The 17,815-nt window shown below is 48.1% G+C and overlaps 1 protein-coding gene across 6 annotated transcripts in view; it reads right to left on the bottom strand.

Annotated features, from left to right (window-relative positions):
- Nucleotides 1–17,815, bottom strand: part of LOC122163709 (gamma-aminobutyric acid receptor subunit alpha-3-like) — a 75,969-nt gene that overhangs the window by 27,247 nt on the left and 30,907 nt on the right. The gene's annotated exons all lie outside the window — the stretch shown is intronic.

Raw genomic sequence — 17,815 nt, 5'->3', positions numbered from 1 at the left:
AGTACAGATCCATTTTCAGTATAGAGGTATGTGCTGAAATGCCTTTTAATCTGCAATGCCTTTGTGCCTCCCAGCCTGATAAACAGCTGAGGAATGTTCTACCAGTTTTAGGAAACCTGGGTTTTGTTACAGCTTCAGGCTTGTCTGTACATAAAAAGAATCAATATTCGGATTGCCTTTTTTCTCACACCGTGCTTGCTGTTCTCCTGACGAGCAACTGCTCCTGCAAAGCTGCTGTCCCCATGCATCACACAAACAGCTGCACCCCAGTGTGCTGCCCTCGTGGATGCTGAGCTCCAGACACTGCCCATTGCCTCAGTTCCTTCTTGGAGCAGCAAGACTTGGGGCAGTGTTACTCATGTGCCTTCAGGTCAAGAAGAACTGAAGTGCTACCCAGAACAGGGCCAACAGCAGGCATCGTTCGCTCCAAGCAGCACACACATTGGTCTCATTTTGACTGCCTTCATTGCAATCTTGGCTTGTTTGCTATATCAAATCTCTGCTGCTGTCCCATTTTGCAGGGAAAACAAGGCACAGCAAGTGGGTGACATTCTGGATTCACATCGCTATGCTCTCTGCCCACTGGGTTATACTGGAAAATGATGAATGAGATGAGTTCAGCACTATGCTAACATAAATCCTTTCTGCTTTACGGATAGATCATGCAGTTGTGCTCCTTTTGTACAGCGCTGGCTGGGAGCTACTTTCCCAATGGAAGAATCAATTTAGAACCACAAGTAAGAGCTTTATTATATATATTTATCTGTAGTGTCCCATTGTGGCTACTGCAACAGCTTTGAAGGTAGCCTGGATGGCCCATTGCTCAGCTCAGCTACGGAAATCCTTCCATCCTCTGACAGTTATTTTGCTCTATTATGAAGCTTAGCTTTGTGCTTCAAAGTTTTGTATCCAAAAATAAGATAATGCATTCTGTCAGGGTTTTCTCCTTAATGGCTCAACTATACATATACATGTCTTTAGTTATTATGGCTGGCGAGCATCTGACACAGCCTGTGGCTGGTATTATTGTGCTATATAAGTAACCCTTGATCTTGTCTGGATGTGATGAAAAGAAGGTTAAAGAGAAATATGTATGCAATACATATCTTTCTGAAACACCCAGAAGCAAATGAGACAGCATCCTCAGCAAAGTGAGCTCTGTAAGACTTAAATACTCGGGAAATTCTCTCCACCTTCCTCCAAGCTAGTCCCCAAATGAGACACGTAGCAGAGAAGAAACCTCCAGTGAAGCGAGGCTCTTCAACGTATGCTGCGAGAGAAAACTCATTATACTTCAGAGAAAACACAGTATTTCTCCCTCCCCTCCTCTTTTCCTGGTGCTCAGCTTGCTCACCATAAATAATTTGCAGCTGTACATCTCAGAGTAGCTCCACGGCTGGCCATGCAATGCAGCAGCCAGGTGAGCCTGGTGGGAGCTCTGCATATTGCAGGGCAGCTCCATCATTGGCACATGCTGGGGTTCTGGGCTCAGACACTGGGTTATTGATCTGCCCCAGAAAATTGAGGAAATTGGGCACCCTGCAGCCCTCATGGCAAAAACCAGACCGAACCTTTCCATTAATAAGTGCATCAAGGCAGGGCAGGAACTGGCCAGGATCCAAAGGGATTTCTAAAATTGAACCATTCCTGAGCAAGCAGGGATTTTAGCAGAGCAGGAGAATCCTGCGATGATGAAAACACCAGCAGAGCAGTTTGAGCCCCTGAGATTTGCTTCCTGCATGAGGCTGAAATCTGAGGGTGCCTGCACAGCTCACAGCCGCATGACAGTGATACCTCCTTGCCCCTGCATCCCCAGCAAGAAGGATCTGCACACACCCGGGCAGCATCAGAGCAGAACTGCCTGCCCCGGTTTCAGAGGTACAGCAGGGAAACGCCAATTCCTTCCCAGCCCGCAGCCAGCTGCCTTGCCAACAGATATGATAACTAAGCAGAGAGTTAGGCATTATCCCCAGACCTGTTGCAGAACATGTAGGAGCACTATGTTCCCATCTGCTGCCACCTGAGGACTGGGAATAGAAGACAGAACCTAGAAACAGCAATGGGACTAGAAGAGTAAGGGATTTTTGGGCTCAGCATTGTTGAACACGGGCAGAGTTAAGTCAGCCAAGTGGCATATCCTGCTCCTGAGCCATTTAGAACCACAGAATCAATAAGGTTGGAAAAGACCACTAAGGTCATCTAGTCCAACAGTCGACCCATCAGCACTGCCCCTTCTCTCCCAGGCACAAAGTCCCTCCCTGTGGGTAATGCTTTGCTTCTACTGCTCACATTCCACTGCTGGGCAGATCTGCAATGCAAATGTAAAACAAATGCTGCAACATCCTTTCTCACAGCGTTACCATGGCACTCCCTACACCTGCCTGCTCCTTAAAGCCGCTCCTTTCTTTCTTCAGGAATTTGCTACTTCCCCCGTGCAGGCAACAAACCCTCTATTAGCATTATGCGGAGGGCTGGATTCTGCCACCCCATGCCAGCAGGGTGGGCTGCCTCCCTTTCATATGCAGTGTAAAGCAGTGCTTTGGGGTTCCCATTCCACAGCAACCAGTCGCCCATCCCCTCCCAGCCCTGGTTTCTCTGCACACAGCCAGGCAGAGGCAGGCATCCCCCTCCCCGCACTCCCCCCTTTAAGTGCTCACGGCTCCCCGGGCCCGTGAGGAGATGGTTATTATTTACCAAATGACTGAGTGCTATTTTTACTCGCTTCTGCTCTGGGAGCAGAGGCAGAGCCGGAATACAAATCACTGCGCCTCTCTCCTCCCGGCTGTGGATGGCAGCGCTGCCTCGAGCGCTTGTAGGGGGGCTCAGGGGCGGGGGTGGGAACGACTATGAAGGCTCTTACTAAACGTCTTGATGCGCTCATCGAGTGCTGCTTATTTAAGAATCTCACCCGTATTATAACCGACTCGTCCGGTTGCATTTTGGCTCTGGATGTGCCAAACAAGGTCACGTTTCCCAGCCGGGGCTCCCGAAGCCTTGCCGTCAGTCTGCAGAGTGATGCACCGGAGGTTCCCCGCTGCTGTGTGCTGCTAAAACGGGGGCAAAGCCGCAGCAGCTCCGTGCTGGGGATTCCGGGCTTCCATGCTGACGTAGGGAAGGCTGCGCAGCCTCAGCTCGCCGAGGAGCTGGGTGAGAGAAGGACGGGGGTTTCTGAGATAACTGCAGCAAGCAGAGAGCAAGACGGTGCTGTCGCAGCACCCAAGGGTACCAGCCCCAAATCTGCTCACATACAGTTTCCGCATGCATGTGGTGAGGGCAGCGTCACCGTGCAAAGAGAGGGGATGGCACAGCCATCCCTGCAGCACATCAGAGCGACCGTGCCGGGCGGCATGGTGCGTTGGAGCCAGCATCTCCAGGAAGGGAAAAACACAGAAGGGCAGTCAGTACAGCCAGCCCCACCTCCTGCCTTCTCCCAAAGCTCTTGCCTCGCTAACTAATAAGCAGCAGAAGATCATTTTTGCAGTTGCTTTTTGGGTGTCTTCGCCTTCATTTTCTCAGCTTTTTACTGTGCGGATTTAATTTCCTTCCAGTGTCAGACTGTGGAACAAAGGAGGAATAGGACATCCTCTCCTCCCACATCCTGTGCTGCAGCCCCAGGAGTGCAGCCTTCTGAGGAACACAGAGATGACCTATGCCACTGCCCTTGGCTGTGCCGCCCTCGGAGGTGGCATGCTGTAACTGCAGCCCACACCTCACCCTGAGCCCCCTCCTCTCATTGGCACCTCGGTCCCATTGAACCAAACTCAGCGTCTGTATTTCCAAATGCCATTTGGCAGCTTTAGTGCCTCAGCATCCTTGAATACAAAATGACTTGTCCAGAAGCAGTGGCCACTCTCACGCTACATGCACGTGCCCAGGTTTCACAAATTCATCCTCTGAATCCTTCCCCAAATTGGATGGCAGCATATACAGGTATGCCAAGTGAAACAAGAATATACATAAGATACTTTGGTCATCTAATCTGCCTCCTTCACAGAGGAATAAATTGCCACCACCTCCGTGAAGAACACAAACAATAGAGAGCTATGTGATGAAGCTTGTTGTCTCCAAAGGGAGGGCAATCCTGGAGGCAGTTGTGCCACCCAGAGTTGCCACCTCTGGTGGCATCTGCCTCTCTCTATTGAGCACAGAAGGAGAGGAGTTTGAGGGTCTCATGGAGGAAGGCTGGCATTAGCCTCATGCTCCCACCTATAAAGGGCAGTGGGGTTAAAAACAACGGGATGCTCACCCACTGCAGAGTGGGGTCAGCCAAGGACTGTGCACAGGAAAACTTGCTCACTGCAAAATAAACCACAGAGCGAGGAAAGAAACAATATAAATGTCTGAAATAAATGTCTTATCTCAGCAAAAGCAGGGGTGAGTAAAAGCCTGCAGGGGATTGCCAATGAGACGTTTGGATCAGATCTGTATCTAGCTCTGCCTATATGTCATCAACTATTTGTCTAATGTGGTTTGCTCAGCCATTAGCTTGCTTTCAGAAACAGTCTCACAAAGTGGAGATAACTCAGCCCATGTAAGGGATCCGACCCCTCTCCATTACACTCCTGGTGACTTCTGAAGGCTTGGAATCAAACAGGCCTCACAAATGTAAAGGAATCAAGGCTGTTGGTCACTCTCCTTGAAATTTCAGCTGGCTGCATCCAGTGTCCTTTACAGGAACTGGACAGGGGACCAAGAGGTGAGCCAGTCACCACCTGAGCACAGCGCATCCAGGACGTACAGCACCTCCATGCCTATGGATGCTCATCCCCGAGGACCCCTGCTGGGCACGAGCTCTGCAGGTTACATGGGGAGGGCCAGCTCAGCCTTTGGAACAGAGCAGCCTCCCTGCCTCTTTGTTCCAGTGCCTCACACCAGCTGATCCCATCCAGCAACCCTTTCTCTTACTTTTTCCATTCATCTGCATAATTTCACAAGTCTTGCAGGCACTTAACATCTTTGAGGTACCTGCTTTTCTGCCAGCCTTTGTTCAGATCAGCAAATCAGCTCTGAAGCTTTCAGAAAACAAAAGACAGAAAGCAAGCTGCGATAAACCTTGCCCCATCAGGAGCCCAGGCAGAAAGAACTACCAAAAAGGCTTCACAGAACCACAGGCACGGCTCATGTAATTTAATTTAGCTTCCCCTCATTGCTCCATGTAGACATGCACATATTACTGCATTAAATGAGTGACATCAAAAACAGGCTCAGAGGCTAGAATCAGTATATGGTGCAAGCTTTTGGCAACATATATATATATAAAAATTAAAATATCCATGCAGAGAAGAGTCAGAAGAAGCAAGGTGCAAGGATGTGCAGTCATGGAGGCTTCACACGCAGCCCTCATCCTCACACATCCAGACTACAAACAGTGACTACAAATTAGCTGAGCTATTTTTGCTACAGACAGAAACAAGAGAATGAACAAAGCTACTGTAGTTTCTATTTTAAGGACTCAGGACACCCTCAGATGCTGTAAAGACAGAGGAGGAATATGTATGTGTGAGCGTGCTTTTAGAGCTCCAGCTCTTTGAAACCCTGTGGTAAAGGAAAAGAGATGCTATGCAAACATGTTTGTTAAATATTATAAGAACAGCGAGAAAATGTGTAAATGTTAATTAGAATACATAACAACAAATTCAGTACTGATATCTGCCCTCAATGGCTCAGCCAGGGGTGCTTGGGGAAGGCAGTCCTGGCATGGGCACAGTTTGGCCCCTTCTGCCCCAGCCCCATTGGGCTGTCATACACTCTGCCTAGCTCAGAGCCAGGAAGCCCTTCTTTAACACAAACTCATCTCTCTGGCCCCCAGAAACCATTCACATGCTCAGATATGAGCTGCAAAAACCTCAGCACACTGCCAGTGGAATCCCCAGCTTTGTACTGATTGCTGAAGTCTGTAACTCATCAGAGTTCCAGGAAACAGATAACACAAGGGTGAAATACAGAACTGCTATTGCTAACCTGATAATCATTGAGATGTAGAAAACCAGTGGAAAGGCTGAAACACTAGGAAACAAGCAGGGAAAAAAATATAGAGACTTGCTGCATTACATTAATTTTATGTCAATGCAGAGGGAGAGAGAACAATACAAGCTCTCCAGAGCATGTGGGTTGCAGGCTGAGCCTGAGCTCTGAGCTCACTGGCAGTGCCAACCTGCCCTGGAAGAGACACACATCTCTGCCGTGCCTCAGTTTTCCCATGTCCCTTTGCCTCAGCAGTGCTTTCCCATGTCCCTGGCTGTACTTTGCCCCAGCTTGGGTGATGGACAGCAGTGCACAAAAAGCAGCAAAAGGCAGCAGCTCCTGGGGCTTGCTGTATGGCTCAGAGCAAAAGTCCATTTAATTCTCAAGCGTGTCCCCTGAGGCCAGCGCCAGGTACAGAGAGAAAGATACAAGCAAACCATAGCAGGGAGCAGCACGGTAATTTGCACGCTGGCTCCCTTATTTCCCCTGTGAGCTCCTGCCTCGCATGTCCATCAGTGGGAGAACTCAATCAGCCCCTGCAGCAGCGAGCTGCTGGTGACACTGCGAGCATCCTTCACTGATCCTCGAGGTAGTGGCACAGCCCCCAGCACTGCCTTTGCCTTTCTGAAGGCTGAGGCAAGGTTTTGAGGTGCTGTCTCTCCCCTCCGATGCATGGGTTGCTTGGCTACACAGCCACTGCTCATTTAGCTGGTAGCCATACCAATATGAGGTACAAATAAACTTTTAAATTCACGTTGCTTGGCCCTGGTCAGCTTGGCTGCTGTTTCACCCCCAAGTGAGGAAAATCCTCTGAGAGGAGACTCCATCACGATTCCAAATCTTCCACTCCACAGCAGCTTTTAGACAACAGCACTGCCTGCCCCGTGGGCAGGAAGGCTCTTTGCTCACTGCAGTTACACAGGGCAGTAAATACTGAATTCTCAGTCCTGCCCACTACGTGAATTACGACGTGCTGCACCACACAACAACACTCCCAGCAGAGAAGCACGGAGGGCAGATGCCTCTAGATGTGATTTTTAATTTCCTTTGCTGGGGATAATGTTTTCTTGTTTTAGCAACATGCGTTCAAACCATCCCAGTTCCCATAGCAACTCCCTGCTTCCATTTAGATGTCATTTCTCATCCCATCCCATCAGAATTAGACATCTCCTCGCAGAAGTTTTGAAGAAATGTCTTTCTCAAATATGTATTTATTAGAGGCAGTGTATGCCAGTGTTCTTTACTGACATGTTTTTTGGCGATTTGCAGCCTACAATGGAGAGAGCTGTCTCCAGAATATGTTGGCTGCCACACTGCCTTTTCTCTGCCTCTTTTCAGCAAAGACTCTTTCTTTTTACTTGCCACATAAAAGCCAGAACCTGCTTTGTCTTGTCTCCTTTTTTCCCCTCAGTCCCCTGTTCCCATCACTCCCCTATACCTAGCTCCTTGCTGACACAGGGGTTGCCTGTGAGTTTTGCAAACACACAGTAGGAACCCAGTACTGGGCAGGAGCTGAGCCAGGCTCCATCCCACAGTTTTCTGTACCCATCTCTCTCAGGCTCTGATGCAGCAAAGGGCAGTGGCAGAGTCATAGCATCAACCTCCAAGGAAAGCTGCATTCCCATGGCAAGTGATATCCAGAGATCCCCTTTTCACCTGCAGGAATAGCACTGCAGCAGGCCTCAGAACACTTACACAAGAAAAAAAAAACCAGCAAAAATATATAAAAAAAAGGATTGCAAAATAGAAACTATTGCAACAGTCCCTCAGCCTTGGAAGGGAGGGTGGAGCAGCATCAGGAGCTCCAGTCGCCTTTCTGCTCCCAGTTGCTTTGGCCCTGATGCACCACCCCACTGGTGGTGATGCTCTGCCCTGTATCACAGTCAGTGACCCCTGCTTGCACCACATCCAGCACCCCCCACCAGTGCACAGCACACAGGCGGTGCTGGTCTTGGAGGGCATTCTGGCAGGAAACCACGTCAGAGCTCCCTAATAGAGCTGTAACATCGCAGCTTCAAATTGCCTGCCACCAGGAGACAAATCCAGGCAGGCAAATCACCGGGAGCTGCAAGGATCCAGCTGACAGAGCTAATCCCACACACGTTTAAATGAAAACGCCCAGGGAGCCTCACTCAGACCCTACACGACCACTGAAGCTCACTGCTCTGCTCCATTCTTGGATGCAGCCTGAGCAGAAAGCACAAAACAAGGCAGAGAATAGGGAGCAGGCCCCACTAGCCCTCAGTAAAGCTCCTGCTCATGTCATCACAGACACCATATAGATAAATGTTACCACTGTCCCCCAGAGAAATTGCTCCATGTTTTCTTAGCCCAGCCTCCAGCAGGGACATGCAGCCCAGGGGACACTTCTTGCTGACTCCAGGCTTCACATTAATTGTGCTGTCCCACCAGCCATTAATCAAATGTCTTCCACTGGCATTTTTATTGAAAATCAATTTAATAAAGTAGGTGGGAGTCCACATGCTTCTGTAACACCAGATAAATATTCATGGAGGCTTGTGCTGCTTTAGCTAAACGAGATTTTTAAAATTAACTGGTGCAATTCCCATGCTCCTTAATATAAAGCTTGGCTTGCCCTTGTTCAGGGCGCTTGGTGGCATACCAAGGAGCAGTGCCTTGCTTTCAGGCCGACACCTTTTGGCAAGGATGCTGTCATTGGTATGATGAGTCTGCTGGGGTCACGGTGACCTGGTGCAAATCCCCAGAACCACAGCTTCAGGATTCAGGAGAACTACCTGGAGTGCAAACCTCACATTAAGCCACTAACAGTGTGGCTGCCATTTCTACCTCCACGGTGCCATTTGATTTATGCTTTTCCCTCCTTGTTTAAGCAACTGTTGTGCTCCAAAAGCAAATGAAAGCCATGGGAAATTCTTCTCCTGGATGCTTATTGAAGGGGGTGAAAAGCAACCAAGCTAGCACAGCAGTGAAACACACCCACACAACGCTTCGAAATGCACAGGGCACAAGGGCTGGGAGCAGAGCCAAGCACCAGGCTCACTCCCACGGGGACCACCTCTCTTCTGCAGCACTTGCAGCCAGCACTCACCCTGGGGCAGCTGCAGGACAGCAGTGCCCAAGGCTCCTTCCTGCAGCTCTCCCCCTCAGAGGCAGCTATTAGCATCCAGATGGAAGCAAGTAAAACCTGACACATTGATCAAATTTAGTAGAAAGGCTGGATCCAGACAGCCCTTATCAGTGTGGGACTTGTATGGTGTCTAACAGCTTCATTGTTAACTGGAGCTGCAAGGAGCTGCGGCTTCCAAAAAGCAGCAATGCAGGGCAATTCAGCTGCTGCCAGGACTGCTGTCACGTTATCCTAGTGATACCCTTCTCTTGAAAGGCAGTTCTTTGGAAATCAAGTGCATCATCATTTTGCTTCTGCTATTAACGCAAACTGACTTGTTTTCATCGTTACAGCCTCGACCTAATTCCCCGTGCACACGCTCCCTACAGTGGCTCAGATCTCTGGACAGGATTTGCTTTCTCTGTGCTTTCGTGACATGAAGGCTGTGACTAGCCCCAGAAAGCCTAGGACTGAGAAAAAGGTGCAAAGAGCATTCCCTGCCCTCCCGAGGCAGCGACAACCTTGTTTCCAATGCCCCAGCTCCAGGCTGGAGATGAATACAGCCCACAAACTGCAACCCTAACTCCTTCCCCTTATCCCCAGAGATGAACAGTGCCCACTTTCCAACCCTATGTGTGTCCAGTCACTGAATTCCTCCTTATCCACATCATCTGGGGACAGTCCCGCAAAACCCTGAGCCTACTGATCCGCTCCTGTTCAAGCAGGTGTCCTTCCAAGAGATTACCTGTGCTGGAGACAAAATGCCTGTCAGCAAACAGCATTAAACACAGGGTATCATATTCAACAGATAATGGCATGCTTTTAGTTTATTCTCTCTTGGATGCAGGTCACACAGCTAATGTCATCTCCAAACACCGAAATCTTGGACGTGAAAAGGTAAAGCTTAATTGCCTTGAACAGCAACTCTTGTATTGACTCCAGCAGCAGGCCCATAAATATTAATACAGCTATATTTAGCCCCTTTCAATTATACATACAAAATTAAACATCTTTCTGGGAACAAATCAGTCAGGATAGGGTTTGGGGTTTCTTCTTCCCCTTTTTAATGCATTGTGCATCAAAATAATAATTCTAATACAGCTGTGGATTAAAAAAAAAAAAAAAAAAAAAAAAAACAAAAAAACCAACCACCAACAAAACAGTGGATGGAGGCAGAGGCTTGAAAATACTTCCACCTGCCTCAAACAACCACTCAGCACACATTCACACCAACTGCACGCTCCTAACCCACCCCATCTTCTTCTCTCCCTTCTCACCTGCTCCCTTCAGTCCCATCCCTGCCTGGGTAGAGGCAGGTTCCCACCTACACCATGGCCATGCCCAAGCAGTGCCTTCTGCATCTGAGGAGCTTCTCGTTTGTACAAAAATCACATAGCTACCCTCCTGATGTGCAAATTAATTATATGTCGCTTTCCTTGCCAAAGTGGACCTAATGGTATTAGAGTTACATGACAAAGAAAAGTGATCAGAAAAGCTTTCTTGTAATGACAGTGAGATCGATGGGAGAAGAAGAGCTGAGGTTTCATACTTTTGTTCCTTAAGGCTCTCACAGACAGGCAGGATCCTTTTCTGGGAAAAGATTTTTCCAAATTCTCAGCATGAGAACAGGTACATCTCTCCAGAGGGAAGGGCTCTGATCTCTCTAACTGGAACACCTCTAATTTAATGCCCACATGTGCAAGTCCCTCTATAGAAAACCAAACGTCTGGAACGAGAAGTTTACACCTCATTTTTGGCAGAACAGTGGCTGTTAAGTGACTAACACGGCACTCACAGCACTACAGGAGACGTGTCTTCAGGTAAGCATGAATTCAGGACTGCAAAAAGCTGACCTGGTGTGTGTGAATGCAGATCATTTCCTCAGTGCGGAGCCTTTGCCATATTCCCCCTTTGCAAACTGCCGTGTGTGGAGGTTCTTCCTTTTCTTTATTGACACTGCATCCCTTCCCTTAGAAAGTTTACCAGAATTGCAACTGATCCTTTCAAAAAAGAAGCACCTGAAATTACTTTTGCAGTTGAAATAATGCCTCCTGAATTTTCAATTTATTTCGCTCCAGCCGTGAATCATCCCATCCACTGATTCAATCTGAACTTTGTCATCAATGGGATTTTCCAGTCGACTTGGAGGGAAAAAAAACACTGCTTTACCCATGTTGTTGGTTTGAATTATGCTATTCTAGAAAGTAAAGTGAACAGGATGTCCTTTTCTCACAAAGCAAATTGCAGACTCAGAACTAAGCTATGCCCCATGTTTGCAATTAGCAGTAAACCACAGAAGCATTTCTTTTTTTAAAATAACCATTAGTTGTATGTCTTTCGGAGTCCCACTTTTGAAGGTTAGGGACAAATACATCAGCAGGGTAAATTCCTGGCCCCAACAGACTAGGTGAGAGTTTTGCTATTCACCGACAACAAAGTGAGAATTTCACTTGCAGCAGAGCTTGGCTAAGGGAACCCATAGGCTCAGCCCACACAGCCTTGTAGCAGTTCACTTCCCAAAGCCCCATAAACACTCCAATAGTTTGATTTAATCAGATAGTAACCCTTAAACAAACAAAACAGCATTAACACGCTAACTGGTCTAAATCAGCAGCATCAGTCCCCTCGTCACAGGGAGCCGTGAAGATGTGATTTGAACTCTCCTTCCAGATGAAACTGGTCTGAAATCCACCACCAGCACAATCAGTGACTTTTCCTCATCAAGCAGACACAATTGGTGCCTCTGTATAGATACATGAATTGCTGCAAGCATTTTGTCTTCTGGTGCAATGAATAAAATAACTGCTCTTTCCTCAATATCTGACCAGTTGTTTCAACACCAATTTCCCAGAATTAACCAATTAAAGTTGTTTTTAAACTCAGTAGAAGCTAATAAAAAGAAAAAATCTTATTTCACAATCAGAATTAAAGTCACATTACAAATCCCTTACATGGAACTGAACGGATGGAAGCTCTAATAAATGTCTAGCTGCCATGGTCCAACAGATCAATAAAGACATCCTTGTAAGCAGTTTATAGCCATCTATAACACCATCTACTAATGTTCTTAGAACCATCGAACACATGTTCAGCATGCCTATACACCAGCTCATGCCTTCCAGAGTCGTCATAAACACAAATGGCATCATCCTATCTCTAGCTCATATCCACAGTTTCCCCTGTGGGGAGGAACAAGCTGCCTGATCTCAGCACTGCTTCAGACAAGTCTAGGACTGAAGCTTTGAGAGGTATAAATGAGTTGGATCAAAAGTCCTCCAAAAACTTACTCTCCTGGAAAAATTTCTCAACCTTTAGCAAAATCTTGCTAACATGCATATATGCACAGTGGGGTAAGTGGCTTGGGACACACTCCTCATTGCAAACACAGTAAATTAAGGTACTGTCTAAAAAAGGCACCCAAAGCAGCTTGAAAAACACCTTTACCCTCTCCAGTTGCCTGCAATCTGAAAGCTTGGTCACTCCCCCATGAAGAACCGAGGTGACCAAGGACAGCTTAATCACTGGGGATCATTCAGCTGCACAGCTACTGCCTGGACAGGGCTGCTGGCAGGGACCCACACGGTGTCTGCCCCACCTGCCCCTGCCCCCAAGGGACACGGCACTCACCTAAAGCTCAGGTGCTGCTTCATACTGGCAGCAATGAATCTTTTCACGATGGGTTTCTGACCCCTCCGGAGTGTTTGTGATATCCCTGAAGCTCTGATAACAAGCCCGTTGCCCTAAGCAAATTCATAACTTATTTAAGAGAAGACTTTCACCCTTAGGCACAGCTGTCAAGCCCATATTCCTCACTTGCCTTCTGATGTGTACATGCCTTTACACACTGAGCTCCCTCTCCCTCTACACCAGGGGTTTAAACAGCAGCACCAGGGATTTCTGCAAAAGAGAGGGGAGCATCAGGGGCTGTGCAAATCCATGGCAAAGCTGCCTTCAGAGAGCTGCACTCAAGGGGAAAACAACTTTTTTTTTTTTTTTTTTTTTTTTTTTGTTCACAGATCTTAACTTCAGAAATTTGACAAGACAGAGCAGGGTCCCTGTTGCCCAGAAAGGTAAATAGAAGAAATCACTGCTCAGGCAATGTCTCAGCTTCAAATTAAAACTCATCAAGGAATCTCATACAAAGACAAAAAGCTGAGATAAGACATGGATTTTCCTCTAAGAAAGAGGAAAATTCCTCCCCGGAGTAATCAATGCAAGGCATGAAGTCAGATCAGAGAGAAAAGATGAGAATTTAGAAGAGGTGGAATATTGAGGCAGAGAAACAGATTAAGCATAGCCCTGAAATCCTGGAAATCATAACAAAACACAATGGACCGCTGGGCTTGTCATCTAATGCTTCTCCTGCACAAACAACAGATCGAGATAATGTTTATGACATGAGTCGTAGGTACCTTCATGACACACGGGAAAAACTGCACCTTGGAGAGAAAAGGAACTGGAGGGCAGACAGAGCCCAGCCCCCCTGGTTCCTGGAATCAGCTGCAGGGAGCACTTCTGTAATTCTTTCGTTCTATCTCAGCCCCTCTGCCTGAATGGCCATGTAATAACTGAGAAGCCGTTACTTGCAGGAGGTCATGACAAGAAGACAGAGGCACTGGGTGTAATGCACTGAGTGGCTCACAGGAGTGTGTCAACCCAGATGGAGCCACTCTGAACCCAAGACCAAAACATTTGGCCATCAGCACTTGAGTCAGTGACACATGGGTGGTAAAAGAGGGATACAGACTTCTGCTTGCTCAGAAGACATCATGCCAAACTGCACCATCAGTAAAACAAACAGAAAAAAACACTGAACCATGGAAAGAAAACAGGGAAAGCTCCAGTTGGGGTGCACTTCACTTAGAGAATAATAAAGAGAATCTATTAGTAGGATAAATATTAACAGGTGGTTACAGATCAAAACCAATTGCAAGGCAGAGCTGACGTAGCAAGGCCAGATAAAAGGCACCGGGGTGCCTGTGTTGGGCATTCTTGGTTTGAGTGCTGTACAAGAGGCAGAGCCTGAAACCCATTTGAGCCAAAGGGTTTCTGCACTGCGCCCACTGCGAGCACAAAGATGTTGACAGCAAGGCATGAAGAACAACATCCCACTGGAGATGAAGAAGAGGAGGCAATCAATATCCCCAGCTGTGAGGACACAAGCTGGGACTTTCTCTCTGCCTGGGGGGACTCACTTGCTGCCAGCCCTGAGGATGATGCCCTGCCACCAGGAGAGAAGAGATCATAAGGGCCACATACCTTGCTCTTAGGGAATGGCATTGCTTTAATCCAACTGCCTGTATTTGCTGATCCCTTGCCCTGCAGTAGGCTCCTAACTCTCATCGCATCATGGGGACACAGACCAGCAAGACATCTGACCTGGTCCTGCTGATGGGGCAGCGTGTGGACAGACATCTGGGGACTCCAGAGTGATGAAGTAGGAGATTTTCCAAGGAAATGCCACAGATTACCCTGAAGGTGATGCTGCATCCAGGTGGGAGAACAGCCATCGAGACCAGACCAGCTGCTTAACATGCTACAAATTACAATTAAATTGCAGTTGGAGAAACTGGCTTATCCAGAAAGTTTAAAGTCCATCTCTTAATAACTGCGTCCTCATGGACCTTCTCCTTGTGACAAAACCCTGCCCTTCTTGGCAGCCCCTAGGAAAGGCCAGCAGCTTTCTGGAGTGCAGGCTTCTCTGACCACCCAGTATGGGAGTTTAGTCCAACGCTGCTCCAGACTCACTCAGAACCTCACACTTACACTGAGCAGCACCTCAGACTCCCTCATCTCCTCCAAAGCAGATAGCTTTGGAGGATGAGATGGGATAAATTCTTCCCCTGCTTTGGAAACAGCTATAGAAAAGCCCCTGTGTCTTCTTCCTGATAGAAAAGGAAAGAAATGCTGAAACTCTCCATGTGGTATTGCCAAAGAGCATTAAAAGGAAGGAAAAGGCTGTGAAAAGTCTGGAAACCTCCCTTCTACTCCTCCCCTGGCATTCACAGGATCGATGTATTTAAGTTGCAACAGAACAAACCCTACAACTACCAGATGGAAATAATGCTGCTGGAGGTGAGAGCTGCACAGGGACCATCGCTGAACCTCAAACAACCCAGCGACAGGCACTGTGAGCTCTCTGAGGTGATGCTGTGGGCATCCAGCTGGCCGTGCAAGGCCTGCAGAACATCACTCTTCACAGTAAGCAGCCAAAGAACCCACAGAGTTGTGTGTGCATCAGTCATTCTCAGAGTGTTACTCAGTGTCCCATCACTCACATTCACACCCTTCCTGGCCAGGTGTATGACATCTCTCCCTTCGTCAGCCAGTCCGACCTATTTCTCCTGGCCATAACTTTTCACTCCAGCCCTTGCAGTAAGGCAAGCACCAGGTTCAAAGCAGAGGCCCTCTCTGCAGGAAGCCCCTGCAGCAAAGAGAATTTGTGAGCTATAAATAGATGCCCCTCATCAACCCTGAGGGGCCAGGCAGAGCATCCATGTGATCCACTACTCCAGACTGAGAGGGGAGGCCAAAGCTGCCCATATAGAACCTCACTCTGCAGGAGATTTTCTTCTCCCACAAGGTTGGCCATGACAACAGATGTCTCCATTCCCTCAGGGTCCATTTCTATTCCTCTTCTGACTTAATAACCCATCTGCACTGTGTTTACCCAGGGGAAAGACAGGTTATCTGCTGAAAGTTCCTTCCTCTCCACGCTCCATAACACGATCCATTTATGTAGCTACTCCTTTCCCAAGCCCAGACCATTTCAGCGGTCATGGGGTCAGACAGAACAGAGGACTCAGCCCATTGGAGCAAGCCATTCCCAGGGCACATGACAGAAACAGGGGAAAAACCTCCTACCAGGCATGGAAGACTTCTTGCTGACACAAGTGGTTGTGTCCCCGCTGCTGTGGGTGTTCCTGAAGAAGGGACCCTCAGCCTTTCTTCCAACATGGCTTGGTGCATGCTCCCAGATATCCAAGAATCACCAGGACTGCAAGGACTCCTCACTTAAGAGGATGCCCTGAGCCACATCTCAGGGATGGGGTAGCATCCAGGCACGGGGCCACAATCTCTGCAGTTCTGGGTGCTAAGCAGCCTCAGCACTGCTGTGCTTCAGTCTGAGTCTGCAGCATCCTGGTGGGAAGAGGAGCTTTGGCATGGCAGCTATTAGAGTGGGTGGCACCAGATGGTGGAAGCAGAGGGGATAAGAAAATAAATACAAAGAGGCTATCTTGAGGGGAGAAGTCGCCACATCAACACTCTGTTGCTTACACAGACTCCTTTTCCAAAGTCTAAACAAACATTGCTCAGTTCCCAGTGGGCACGGAAAAGACTTTGCTGGATGCGGGGGCAGGAGCCTGGGCACAGCCAGCCCCATACTGCTCCCATGTGCTGACAAGGGGGTTCAGAAGAACACATCTGACACAAGGTGAGGAAAACAAGGCCAAGAAGTGAGCCTGCAAGCCCTGCTGTCTGGTTATCCACTGGTTCTTGCGTAACCTTGGACATTGGAAGCCCATCTCTTGCTGACAGTCACCCCAGGATGGCTCCTAGTTTGCAGCAGGTCCATTTCTGCCTGAGCCCCCCAAACCCACAGCCTTTGTTACAACCTCCTATCTGCATCTGCCAGAGTGTTCCATGAGGGAAAGTCGGAGGTGAAAGCAGCCTTTGAGCATGCAATGTCTGGCTCAGATTCCAAAGACAATTTATTATGTTAAGCACATTATTAAAGGATCTAAAGCAACAGAGCAGAGATATTCCAAGAAAGGTTTTAACTTTCCCAGCAAGGGGGCTCTTGGGAGTCCTCTTGTTAATACTTAGCACAGGGCTGTCTGCAACTGAGCCTACGGTGAACATAAATGCCCCCTCAGTCCCCTCTCAGAATCATTTGAGTTAAATCAATAGAGCCATCGGGGAGACTTGAGGAAGCAAAGCTATTAGTGGGACCGCAGTTAATTCTGGGGGAAAGAAACAAGCAACAAAAGCAATAAAACTGATGGATAGCCTATGCAGATAGAGTAACCCTTTCCCAGCTGGGCTCTGTGGCATGGCAGCCCATCTGAAGTGAGGATGCTCGCTGGAGAAACCATTCTTTTCCAGATTTTCCATAGCCTCTTCTTAGGGCCATAGCTCTCTAGGAGAGATACAAGAAGGCCACGACAAGGTGGGGACAAGGGGGTGCGCAGAGGAACACAGGGTGCAATTCCTGGCTATTGCTTTCTAACCAGCATGCAGGAAGACAGAAAGCTTAGCAGTGAGAGGTACAGGGAATGACAGATGCATGGCAAGTCCGGCTCTGGGTAGGAACTGCATTTCCTCCAGTAGGAAGGAACATCTCCCTGCTGATTCTTCCTCCATACAACATGCTAGATGCATGCCATGAGCACTGGAAGGTGACTATCTAGGGTTTTGCTTTCTAAAGCACTTGAACATCTGCAGGTGCTTGGATAAGAGCTCAGCAGCTACTGTAATGGCAATGCTGAAGGAAGCTCAGGAGATAGCAGAGCCTGGCTGAGTGCATGCTATCCAGATCAGTACACATAGAAGATCCCCCCAGCTAACAGCTACCTGGGGAGCAGCTGAGAGGACATCAAGAGAGAGGTTCTGCAGCAAAACTCAGCAACTAAAAAGCAAAGCCAATGTGGATGGAAGGTTCTGCAAGCTGGTGGTGTCATAATTTAGGACATGATACTGCCTATTAAAGTAGCAGAAAAAAATAAAATTATATTTGCTCCATCTACAGGCCTACCAATGTAA

This window comes from Centrocercus urophasianus, unplaced genomic scaffold, assembly GCF_019232065.1.
Source record: "Centrocercus urophasianus isolate 14NV4802_14NV808 unplaced genomic scaffold, USGS_Curo_1.0 seq_24, whole genome shotgun sequence".
Lineage (NCBI taxonomy): Eukaryota > Metazoa > Chordata > Aves > Galliformes > Phasianidae > Centrocercus > Centrocercus urophasianus.
Note: the sequence above shows the minus strand (reverse complement) of the source record. Positions and strands in the feature narration are given on the sequence as shown.